This window comes from Bos indicus, chromosome 5, assembly GCF_029378745.1.
Source record: "Bos indicus isolate NIAB-ARS_2022 breed Sahiwal x Tharparkar chromosome 5, NIAB-ARS_B.indTharparkar_mat_pri_1.0, whole genome shotgun sequence".
NCBI lineage: Eukaryota > Metazoa > Chordata > Mammalia > Artiodactyla > Bovidae > Bos > Bos indicus.
Window position 1 is genome coordinate 108,722,469 of NC_091764.1, and position 13,219 is coordinate 108,735,687.

Genomic DNA, 13,219 nt, shown 5'->3' on the forward strand with positions numbered 1-13,219 from the left:
ATAGAAGTTAAATAAGCAGGGTGACAATATACAGCCTTGACGTACTCCTTTTCCTATTTGGAACCAATCTGTTGTTCCATGTCCAGTTCTAACTGTTGCTTCCTGACCTGCATACAGGTTTCTCAAGAGGCAGGTCAGGTGGTCTGGTATTCCCATCTCTTGAAGAATTTTCCAGTTTATTGTGATCCACACAGTCAAAGGCTTTGGCATAGTCAGTAAAGCAGAAATAGATGTTTTTCTGGAACTCTCTTGCTTTTTCCATGATCCAGCGGATGTTGGCAATCTGATCTCTGGTTCCTCTGCCTTTTCTAAAACCAGCTTGAACATCTGGAAGTTCACGGTTCACGTATTGCTGAAGCCTGGCTTGGAGAATATTGAGCATTACTTTACTAGCGTGTGAGATGAGTGCAATTGTGTGGTAGTATGAGCATTCTTTGGCATTGCCTTTCTTTGGGATGGGAATGAAAACTGACCTTTTCCAGTCCTGTGGCCACTGCTGAGTTTTCCAAATGTGCTGGCATATTGAGTGCAGCACTTTCACAGCATCATCTTTCAGGATTTGGAATAGCTTAACTGGAATTCCATCACCTCCACTAGCTTTGTTCGTAGTGATGATGCTTTCTAAGGCCCACTTGACTTCACATTCCAGGATGTCTGGCTCTAGGTGAATGATCACACCATTGGGATTATCTTGGTCATGAAGATCTTTTTTATACAGTTCTTCTGTGTATTCTTGCCACCTCTTCTTAATATCTTCTGCTTCTGTTAGGTCCATACCATTTCTGTCCTTTATCGAGCCCATCTTTGCATGAAATGTTCGCTTGGTATCTCTTAATTTTCTTGAAGAGATCTTTAGTCTTTCCCATTCTGTTGTTTTCCTCTATTTCTCTGCACTGATCCCTGAGGAAGGCTTTCTTATCTCTCCTTGCTATTCTCTGGAACTCTGTATTCAGATGTTTATATCTTTCCTTTTCTCCTTTGCTTTTCGCTTCTCTTCTTTTCACAGCTATTTGTAAGGCGTCCCCAGACAGCCATTTTGCTTTTTTGCATTTCTTTTCCATGGGGATGATCTTGATCCCTGTCTCCTGTACAATGTCACGAACCTCCGTCCACAGTTCATCAGGGACTCTATCAGATCTAGTCCCTTAAATCTATTTCTCACTTCCACTGTATAATCATAAGAGATTTGATTTAGGTCATACCTGAATGGTCTAGTGATTTTCCCTACTTTCTTCGATGTAAGTCTGAATTTGGTAATAAGGAGTTCATGGTCTGAGCCACAGTCAGCTCCTGGTCTTGTTTTTGCTGACTGTATAGAGCTTCTCCATCTTTGGCTGCAAGAATATAATCTGATTTTGGTGTTGACCATCTGGTGATGTCCATGTGTAGAGTCTTCTCTTGTGTTGTTGGAAAAGAGTGTTTGATATGACCAGTGCGTTCTCTTGGCAAAACTCTATTAGCCTTTGCCCTGCTTCATTCCGTATTCCAAGGCCAAATTTGCCTGTTACCCCAGGTGTTTCTTGACTTCCTACTTTTGCATTCTAGTCTCCTATAATGAAAAATACATGTATTTTATATATATATATATATATATATATATATATATATAAGGAAAAGGAGGAAGCATATATTCTTTTTCCAAGTGGCAGCTTAATTCAATGACTAAGAATAAAATTTGGATTTGAATTTTCTTGGCAGCCGAGATAAAAATGAAAATATGGTAAAATACGTAGCACTGAACTGGAAGAAGGAACTAGACCAGTTTTCTAGGGATAAATCTTCCCTTGACAGATTTTAAGGAAATTGGGCATTACATAAAGCCTTTTTTTTTTTGGCTAGAAGCCTGAGTTTAGAAAAGGGGAAGGATGATGTATTAACATTTCAAACCAATGAAAGAAGTTTTGTAAAGGGCAGTTGGTTTGAATTTAGGTTGCACGTGTGTATTTTATTTGGCTAATAAAAATTTTTTTCATTAACATATTTAAAATGGAAAATACAGAGACCAATATAATTAACACTCACATACCCACCATACATGTCATTTCTCTCAAAATCTTAACATTTTCCCACATACAGGTGAAGCACCTTCTTAGGTTACATTTCACTTTGCAGAAGTATTGCTATCTTGAATTTAGTGTTGATCATTTCTAATGCCTGTTTTTATGTAATTACTACATTGGAGTATATTCATAAACAAATCAATATTATGTCTTGGGCATTTTCAAACTTTATATAAAACAATATTCTACATATTCTGTAACTTGTTTTTCATGAAACATGTTTTTTAGATTCTTGAAAATGCTGATTTTTTTAAACCCATTTTGACCTACAAAAATGGCACTTTCATACGGTTCATCCTAATTAGTCATCACTTTTATCTTCTATAGCTGTATTATTGTATTATACAAATGCAACCAGTTTAAATTTACTTTTCATGTTGGTAAGGTATTTAGGTTGTTCCCACTTTTCCTGTTTTAAAAACAGTGCTATAGTGAACATTGCTGGTTAGAAATCTTTGTGCACATATGTAAAATCATTGGCAGGTTTTTCAAACTACAGGTTGGGAGCCATAAATTGGTTATGAAATCACTTTAGGAATCAAAGTAGGTTAGAGAAGTATCAGGTTGTTTTGCAGGCAGATACAATGTTCTGTGATCGTGTATGTGTGTGTGTGGTGTATGGTTACTGACTTTGAAATGAAGTTCTCTGGTGTAAATTACCCAGAAGTGGTATTTACCTGGTTTGAGATTTTGGAGATTATGAGAATTTAAAATTCTATCAGACATTGCCAAATTGTTCTCCAGAATTGTGTCCCTTGGTGTTTTTTAGCATGAGAAAGAGAATTTGCTGTATCTAACTAAATCCTTATAGATCCATGGCATTGTCAGATTTTTTACATGTTTACAAGTCAGATGAGTGTGAAATGATATTACCTTAAATTTTTTCTTGATTGTTTGTGAGACTGAGCATGTTGAAATGTTGAGTGACCATTCAGATTTCCATTTCTTGGCTGAGTCTGTCCCTGTCCATCTCCCCTACCCCTAATTGCGTTGACTTCCAAAATTGCTTTTAGTAGTTTATTGTATATCCTGTTTGTATCTGTGAAGTGACCTGCAGTATCATCTAGTTTGTGTGGCTTATCTGTCACCTTTTTATGTGGTTTGTTTTGGTGAATGGAAATGATTATCAGATCTATCATTTTCCTTGTTGATTTGTATTCTTTGTGCTTTATCTAAGAAATCTGTTCTGTACTCCAAGGGCATTAAGGTCTCTGCATTTCTTTCTAAAAGCTTTAGAAGTTTGGTTTTTTATATTTAGGTCTTGATATTGCCTAAAAAGAATTTTTTTGTGTGTATAAGTCAGGGATCTAATTTTTTTTTTTTTAATATATGCACAGCCAATCATCACAGCACTGTTTGCCTGTTTAAAATACAGTGTGTTTTTAAATTTGAATTGTAAATCTTTTAAGCATTTTCTGGTTCAGTGTAGTAACAGCCTCTTTGTCTTTTATCAGGCTGCTTTACATGTTCAGGTTTGATCCATTAGTGGATTACTTGATCCAGAAACAGAACCTGGAGGAGTAGATAGATATACCACATTTTGTAGGTCTCATGCAGATGTCATTTCTCTCAGCCAGTTTTTAAATAGAGGCTCGGTTGCATCACTGACTTAGTGGACATGAATGTGAGCAGACTCTGGGAGATGATGGAGGAGAGAGTAGCCTAGCATGCTGCAGTCTATGGGGTGGCAGAGGCAGACACGCTGGGTGAGTGAACAACAGCACCAAGGGTGCAGATGGTTTGATGATCAACTTTGATGGAGGGAACAGGTTGCTGGTGTCTTGCTTTGTTGGTTAATACTCACAGACTTTGGAAACTTGATAAGCAGGTGTTAGATTGATTGACTCCTTGATACTGGAAACTTCAAAATCTTTACATGTATTTAGTCATCCAGTTGCTGTTATGGATATGTTCTGAAGTTTGAGACTTTCAGTTTTGGTTTTAGGAGAATTCAGTTCAGTTCAGTTCAGTCGCTCAGTTGTGTCCGACTCTGCGACCCCATGAATCGCAGCACGCCAGGCCTCCCTGTCCATCACAAACTCCTGGAGTTCACTCAGACTCACATCCATCGAGTCAGTGATGCCATCCAGCCATCTCATCCTCTGTCGTCCCTTTCTCCTCCTGCCCCCAATCCCTCCCAGCATCAGAGTCTTTTCCAATGAGTCAGCTCTTTGCATGAGGTGGCCAAAGTACTGGAGTTTCAGCTTTAGCATCATTCCTTCCAAATAAATCCCAGGGCTGATGTCCTTCAGAATGGACTGGTTGGATCTCCTTGCAGTCCAAGGGACTCTCAAGAGTCTTCTCTAACACCACAGTTCAAAAGCATCAATTCTTCCGCACTCAGCCTTCTTCACAGTCCAACTCTCACATCCATACATGACCACTGGAAAAACCATAGCCTTGACTAGACGGACCTTTGTTGGCAAAGTAATGTCTCTGCTTCTCAATATGCTATCTAGGTTGGTCATAACTTTCCTTCCAAGGAGTAAGCGTCTTTTAATTTCATGGCTGCAGTCACCATCTGCAGTGATTTTGGAGCCCCCAAAAATAAAGTCTGACCCTGTTTCCACTGTTTCCCCATCTATTTCCCATGAAGTGATGGGACCGGATGCCATGATCTTCGTTTTCTGAATGTTGAGCTTTAAGCCAACTTTTTCACTCTCCACTTTCACTTTCATCAAGAGGCTTTTGAGTTCCTCTTCACTTTCTGCCATAAGGGTGGTGTCATCTGCATATCTGAGGATATTGATATTTCTCCCGGCAATCTTGATTCCAGCTTGTGTTTCTTCCAGTCCAGCGTTTCTCATGATGTACTCTGCATAGAAGTTAAATAAGCAGGGTGACAATATACAGCCTTGACGTACTCCTTTTCCTATTTGGAACCAGTCTGTTGTTCCATGTCCAGTTCTAACTGTTGCTTCCTGACCTGCGTACAGATTTCTCAAGAGGCAGGTCAGGTGGTCTGGTATTCCCATCTCTTTCAGAATTTTCCACAGTTGATTATGATCCACACAGTCAAAGGCTTTGGCATAGTATTAATACATATAAATCTGAGTCTTTCTGAAATGTCTAATAGAAACTTCTACAAATCAATTTAAGAATGAAAACTATTTTTGTTTCCACTTGAAATGAGTGTTCAGTTGCTGTGAGGTCTGCAGATAGTTATATATTCTATCTTTCTTTTTTCTTTTTCCCCATTTTTTTTTTTTTTTAATTGGTGATCGAAAGAAGACCTTGTGGTTTAATGGAATTCAGTGATCCTGGGAAAAGTTACAAATACAAGTTTTATTCCTAAATTTCTGGTTGTGATACTGAAAAAGATAATTAACCACTTCTTGGTTTCTCCATCTGCAGCATTGTAACCCTCCCCCATCCCCCTTCTCCCCAACAAACTTGTATTGTAGAGGGTGTTATGCAGGATGAGATGGGGCCCTGAGTAATGGTTGCTTAGACAGCTTTTTACTGAAGTGTAGGGGTTTTGATTTTGCCTGAAACACTGACTCTACAGGCCAGATATCCAGATATACCTGGAAAGATTTTATTTCTGATGTAGTTGGAACACGAGTATGGTTATGTGGTAAAATAATCTGCCTGCAATGCGGGAGACCTGGGTTTGATCCCTGGGTTGGGAAGATCCCTGGAGGAGGGCGTAGCAACCCACTGCAGTATTCTGGTCTGGAGAATCCCCATGGACAGAGGAGCCTGGCCGGATACATTCCATGGGGTCGAAAAGAGTTGGACATGACTGAGCGACTAAGCACATGTGGTATTGTAGGGCAGATGATTTCTGGAAGGAAGTCTTTGCATAATTTACGTATTTTGGTTCATTGTAGGTATGACAGTTTATATACCCTGGACTTCTCAGGATTTCCCTGACTGACTACATTTAGGACTGTTGTTCTTCTCATCTATACTTGGATTTTTGTGCACTGTTCTTTGTTTTAGAAACTCAGAGTTGCTTATAGGTCTTGGGAAAGGGAAACGACATCATAACATGACTATAAGAGTTGTAGGAAGTCCTTTTTATAAAATATTTTTTTATTCATGACCATGACCAGTCACTATAATGCACTGTTTGTACCTTAAATGAAGCCCTGTAATGTGGAGTAATGGGCTTCCCTGGTGGCTCAGATGGTAAAGAATCTGCCTGCAGTGTGGCAGACCTGGGTTTGATCCCTGGGTTGGAAAGATCCCCTAGAGAAGGGAATGGCTACCCACTCCAGTATTCTTACCTGGAGAATTCCATGGACTCAGGAGCCTGGTGGGCTACAGTCCATGGGGTCACAAAGAGTCGGACATGACTGAATGACTGAACAGCAATAGCAAGGTGGAGCTAAGATCTGGTCTTTAGAGTCAGATACAGATTTGAATTTGTAGTCTTCCACTTCAGTTTGTGTCATTGAATTACTTGATCTCCTTTAGTGTCAATTTCTTCATCTGTAAGATAGGACCCCATTTTATAAGGATTGCTGGAGGGTTAAATGAGATGATGGGTGAAAGGTCAGCTATTAGAGTTGGCTCCGTTAAGTGTTGAGCAACGGTTCACCTCCCTTCAAAGAGATAACATCATGACTAGGAAGACTAGAACCACTTCCCTTTGTGGGAGGCAGTGTTGTATCATGGAGGGGGCCTAACTGGGCAGTTCTCGCTTCTTTGTTTTGTGACTTGTGTAACCTAGACTGGTCTTACCCCCTGTCCTCTTATTTGTAAATAGAGCTTGTACTGTCTGCAGCAGGCAGGTTTTAAAGTTAAAATGAGAGAATGTGTAAAGGCTCACCTTCTCTGGCACTTGGTGGCCCTCTTAATTAGCCTCTGAACTTGGGTAGAGATGGACAGTAACACTGTACTTGGGAAGTAGGTCTCAAGCCTGAGAGGCCGGCTCTCACTGGCTTTGCCCCAGCTCTGCTGCACAGGATCAACTTTGCCTGGTTTCTTCTCAGCAAAGTTGGTCAGTGGGTGGGGCAGTAAGTTAGAAGAGTGAGGTTCCTGGTGATATTACTTAAAAGTTACCCTACTTCATGCTAAGAAGGAAAGTAGCATAAATGATGAGTGTTGCCTGTCTTTATAGCTTCAAGATCATCTTTAAGAAATAGCTGCATTTGATTTGAAATGTTTCTTTGTGCTTCCAACAGTTGAGATTTTATGAACATGAATGCATAATAGTGCCTGTCTTAAAAATCTAACTGTTGCTCCATCTCAGTTATCAGCTGTGCCATTTGTTAAGGGCTGTGTCAGTAGCATATGTTGGGAACTTTTCCCGTTTTATCAGTTATTCTTTTCCAAGTTACCGTTTTTTTTTTTTTTTTTTAATTAACATTTTTTTTCTACTCAGAAATGTTCTGAGTGTTTGGAAAGAATTCCAATTTTAACCAGTCATTTTATTGTTTGTGGTATGTGGCAAGGCTCTGTGCTCCTCCCCATTTTCTTCCCGTTTCTTAATATTTTCAACATTGCTGTAAAGTACAGCAGTCTGTCAGTGTTACCTCCTGGTTTTGTCATTTAAGTGCTACTGTGCGTTTATTTGAGAACAGCTTATGGTTCATGCTAACATAGAGGGTTGTGGATAAGAGCATTAACTGGGGTATTAGGTGGACTAGATTGATTGGGTAGATTAGGTTGCCCCTTATTATTGTCATTTAAGACACGTTATTTATATCCCTCTGGGTGTTTGTGATCTCCAGAATGGAGGAAACAGTTGTGCCAGTCTCCCAAAACTGTTGTAAGGATTTCAAGAGAGAATCCAGGGTTCTTTGCGCTTGGTGCTGATTGCATGTTAGCTGTCCCTGTCTTCTCCTTCCTCCACATCATACAGGGAAGGATTGTGAGGTCCTTCTTTGCATCCCAGACCAAGCTTGGGGTTGTGGATACAAAAGTGGATTCCACAAAAGGCTCCCTGACCCTGAGAAGTTTGCAGTTGAGAAGGGGCAGACAGACCAGTGAACAGAGAAATGTAGTCAATTTTGACAGCTACTATAATAGAAACATTAGTAAATAAGAAGAGTTGAAGGAGTCAATGTCCGGAACCTGGGGAAGTCAGGGAAGTTAGTTTCTGCCTAACTTATCCTTGAAGTGTGGGTCGTGATTCCCCGCTTATTTATTCAGCATATGTTTAGTGAATACACGTGCTGTGTGCCAGAAGCAATTTTAGATACTTGGAATATAAGAGTAAAGAAGATACATAATGTCTCTGAGGAATTTTCAGTCTAGTGAGAGAAGACTAGTAGTAAACAAATAAAAATAACGGAGACAAGTGCTGTGAGATTAAAAGGTGATGTGATAAGGAAAGACTGAGATGATGTGGTCAGAGAAGGATTCTTTGAATAGGTGACCTTTAAATAGAGATTCGCATGTGAAGAAGGAGCCCAGCCCTGGGAAGATCTGGGCATTGAACATTCCAGGCCGTGGGAACCAGTGACATCGAGGAGCCCTTTGAGCATTTGGAGTATTTGGGGAGTAGATGGGAGGTGATTGAGGCTGGAACGTAGTGGGCAAGGGGGAAAGGGGTACAGGGTGAGGCCAGAGTTCGGGGCTAAGTCATTTAAGATTTTGTAAGCCCAGGTGAGAGCTTCCTTAGGTGTGAAGAGAAGCCACTGGAGGGCTCAGAAAGCAAGGGAGTGCCTTTTGATAAAGTTACCCTGTGACTGCCTTGTGGGAACTGGGTCCTGAGGATCAGGAGTGGCCTGGGGGGGTGGGTAACTGGCTCTTGTATTAGGACAGGTACGACGTGGTGGTGGCTTGAATCAGAAAGTTAGTGAAGGGAAATAGTAGATTGGGGTGTTTGAAGACCCCTCTGCCCCATCACTGTAACTATTTTTATGTTTTTATTTTTTTTGGCTGTACCTCGCAGCTTGTGGGATCTTAGTTCCCCAACCAGGGATTGAACCTGGGTCCTAATCCCTGGGCTGCCAGGGAATTCCCACTGTAAAGCTTTTAAAAGGGTAAATTGTAAGAGGTCTAGCCCTTTTCCTTGCCAGTTAACGTGATAGAAATCTTCCAGCAAAGTTCTCTGAAGACTTGAAACCAGCCAAGGTAACACATCTAGTATTTACTTTTAATAATGATTTAAAAAAGAGAAAAAATAGCTAGTATTCAAAAGAAAATCTTGTGCCTTTAATATCCCTGCTGGTTCCATTGTTGAAATAAATCATTCCATCCTAAAAAATAATCTCGTTTCATTATTAGAAGTTTAGATTTGCATCCTAAAGAAATCAGGAGGGGCGTAACCTGCTGGTACTTTCATGTAGGACATTCTGTACCACTCAGGTTTCCCAACGCGAAAAGCCTGAACTTGATACCAGAAGTCTCATTTTACCCATGTACTGACTTCACACGCATACCCCAGTGTGGAGTGACAGGGCACGCTGGAGTGATTTCAGTGTACAACTTTCAAGTCACTTTGAAATTGGCTACTTTCACCTCAGGGGAAGCCAGCACAATCATGGGACACATTTTACAGCCTGTCTTCCACTACTGAAGAGTCTAATTATAGAACTGGGAAGATATGCCACCAGCCTTAGACTGCGCACCACTCTCTGTGCCCCAGCTTATACAGTGGGCCATTACACTGCTGGTCCTCAGAATTGGAAGACTTAGGTCCATGGCAGTTGGCCAGTCTTCAGAGAACCTTGCTGGAAGATTTCTCTTGCCATTAACTGGCAATGAAAGGGGTTGGACCTCTCAAAGTTCTCACTTTACAAAGCTTTGCAGTGGTCAGGGAGTGAGGTCCTCTGGACGCTAGTGTTCGTGGGTACACTGCACTTACGCTTTGTCAGCTTTGTGTCCTCAGTGTGCTTTTCTGAATATATTTTTTACATCAATAAAAAATTTACTAGACAAAGAGGCAATGTAATATAGTGCCACAGTGTATTTCTACCCCCCAATCAAAAAAACGTGTAAAATACACATAAAAGTTACTGTAACTTTTTAAGTGTGTAGTCACCTTGTTGTACATCCATGTTGTTGTGCAAGCATCACCACCATTCATCCACAAAGCTTTTTTTCCTCTTGCAAAAACGGAAACTATCCCCATTAGGGAGTAACTCCCATTCCTCTTCCCCCAGCCCTGGCAGCCACCATTCTTTCTATGAGTGTGACTCCCTAAGCACCTATGGCAAGTGGAATCGTACAGATTTGGGTTTTGTACTTGACCTACCTCACTTACCATGTGGTCCTCGGGTTCATCCAGGTTGTGACTTGAGTCAGAATTCTCCTTCTTGGAGGCTGATGTTTTCTTGTGTGTATCACTATGTTGTGCTTGTTTATCCATTGACACTCGGGCTGCTCTTTGTTCACCTGTTGTGAATATGGACATGAGTGTGTAAATGTCTCTTCAAGACCCTGCTTTCAGTTCCAGTACATATATACCCAGAAGTGGAGTTGCTGGGATTGTATAGTAAATCTATTTTTAATTTATTTGAGGAACTGCCATACTGCTTTCCACAGCTTGCTCGCTTTTTTAAAATTGGGGGCAACATAAAAATGAACAGTATGAAATAGGTGAAGTTATACATTGCACTATAGTCTACCTTGGCAGGAACCCAGTGTAACTGTGATTAAGTACTTCTCTTTTTCCCCTGGAGAATGAAACATTCATTCAGGAAACCTATGTATCTGTTGCTCTCAGCAGTGAGCACATCCTGAGACCAACGTGCAGACAAGTATTGGTTTTTAGAAAATACCTTTTCTGGAATAGAGTTAGATTTTTACACCACAAGTATCAAACCATTAAGTTAGCAGTTTCTTCAGGTAGAAAAAAATTGCTTTAAGGTAACCATTTAAGCAACCTTGTTGCTTTTAAGCAACATAATAAGTTTACCTTATACAGTATTATTTGAAGGGAAAATGAAGTCTAAGAAGTAGAGTTTTAAATTTTTCATGGTTTTCCCATTGGGAAGGAAACCCTGGTGTGAGTACAGTTGACTGAGTCGAGAGATTAGTAGGTTCCAGTCCTGACTTTACAGTCTACTATTTGGTAATCATTCTCCTGGATTTTTTACTTTGATTTTTACCCCATCAAACTCCTGTTGTTGTTGTTCAGTCACTGAGTCCTGGCTGATTCTTTGTGATGCCGTGGACTGTAGCACACTTCCCTGTCCTTTACCATCTCCCAGAGTTTGCTCAAACCCATGTCCATTGAGTTGGTGATGCCAGCCAACCATCTTATCCTCTGTCATCCCCTTCTCCTTCTGCCCTCAATCTTTCCCAGCATCAGGGTCTTTTCCAGTGAATCAGCTCTTTGCATCAAGTGGCCAAAGTATTGGAGCTTCAGCATCAGTCCTTCCAATGAATATTCGGGGTTGATTTCCTTTAGGGTTGACTGGTTTGATCTCCTTGCAGTTCAGGACACTCTCAAGAATCTTCTCTAGAGCTACAGTTCATAACTTTTTTAAAAAAGGATTTTGTCCAGTATTAACTAATATGCTAGTATCACTTCTAGTAACGCCTAGTTCTGTTTTCAAGCTCATTCTCTCCTCTGAATTCCAGACTTGTGTTTCCTGGTGCCAGCTGAACGTTTCTTGTACTTCAGACCCCATTTCTGAAAACGAATTCATTCTTCTCCCATGAATTCACTTCTCCCAAATCATCTCTCCATCTGCGTGAGTGGCGTCCTCTGTGCAGTCGACTGCCCGAGCGAGAAGCATGAGTCATCTGAGTTCTTTCTGTCTAGTCTTCATGGACCCTCATTCAGTTATCCAAATGTTGATTTTTCTCTACTGAGCATATCTTGAATTTGTCCCTGTTCTCTCATTTCTGAGCAGACCCTGGACTCCTTGCCTTGCATATTGCTGTTTTCTCCTCACAGAGTACCTTTCCTCTACTCTGCTTGGCAAACCCCCATTGCTTTTGGGCAGAGTAAGTGACGCTTGAGTCTGCTCCTAGAACACAGGAGGCCACTTTTCAAAGACCTTAGATCTGCTTTGCTTGCTGGAAGTTACCCAGTTTGACTTGTGTAGGATTTCTACGTCTGTTCATAGACTCAGAACACCTCTCAGTTAACTTGTTTTTTCCTGCCAGCTGTTGTGTATTGGGTTCCTTTCTTTCTTTTCCCTCTCTTTCTCTCTGTCAACTTCTGTGTAATACAGCAAGCATAACATTCATAGAATCTTGATGAATGAAAAATTTCTCTTTGAATAACTTAGAATGTGCTAACTATTCCCTTAGAATAACTCTTTGGGTTAACAGATAATGGTACTCTGAAGTCTTACTTTCCATTTCCATCTCACTCCCTTTTCCTGTTAAGAATCTTAGAGCAAATTAAAGCCTAATTCCAGATACTTCCCCTGTTTTTTATTCTTCTTAGCAAGAAAATCGTTTATGCAAGTACTGTTGGACCATAGTTCCAGCTGCTCTTAGAGACTAACAGCCTTGGATAAGTAACCTAATCTCTGAGCCTCAGTTTCCACATCTGTATAATGGGGGGTAAAATACCCTAGAGGGCCATACGTAAGAATTATGTGAGATCCTGTGATACAGAATTTAACTTTGCCGATCCACAGTAGATGTTAGATCCCTCTTCCCTAAAACAGAGTGAAATGATGGGTGTGAAACAGCTTTGTAAGTGTGTGTGTGTAAGTCACTCACATTTGCTCTTTCACAAGTGGGCATTTGTAGCACAGTTGATAATCTCACTATCAGAATGAGCTTGCTCAGGCCCGTATGTGATGGGCACAGGCCCAGCTTTGGTGATCTTTAAAGATTGTGTTTGTTCTTGTTCTAAAAACTTGAGAGAACTCTTGCAACAAACTCAGATGGTTCATGAAACTAACAGCTGGCTAATTCTTAGTCTAATTTGAACTCTTGAGCTAATGCTTAGTCTTGTGTGTCCACATAAACACTAAATGTTCCTTTCACCTTCTCTGCATGTTGGCTAGGCCCTCCCACTTCGCCCTACTCCTCCTTTCCCTCAGTAAGAATTTTGCATCTCCTGGGATTTATGAGTATAACATGTACCTTGGCTTCTTCCTGTTTTCATCTTTTTAGTTGGATTGGCTGTGATCATCTCCTTATTTGGATATGTAACTTAAATCTCTAAAATAAGCTTGTGTCCTACGAGTTTAGGGCCAAGGACTTGGAATTATTGAACTCCTAGGAAACTTATGTGATCCAGTTTAGAGACATATCGATGACTTCTGAAAGTGTTTTTACCACTTAAGAACATT

At 40.6% G+C, this 13,219-nt stretch overlaps 1 protein-coding gene across 2 annotated transcripts in view; it reads left to right on the plus strand.

Moving 5' to 3' along the window:
- ADIPOR2 (adiponectin receptor 2) overlaps positions 1-13,219 on the plus strand; it is a 46,621-nt gene that overhangs the window by 11,134 nt on the left and 22,268 nt on the right. The window lies entirely within an intron of this gene.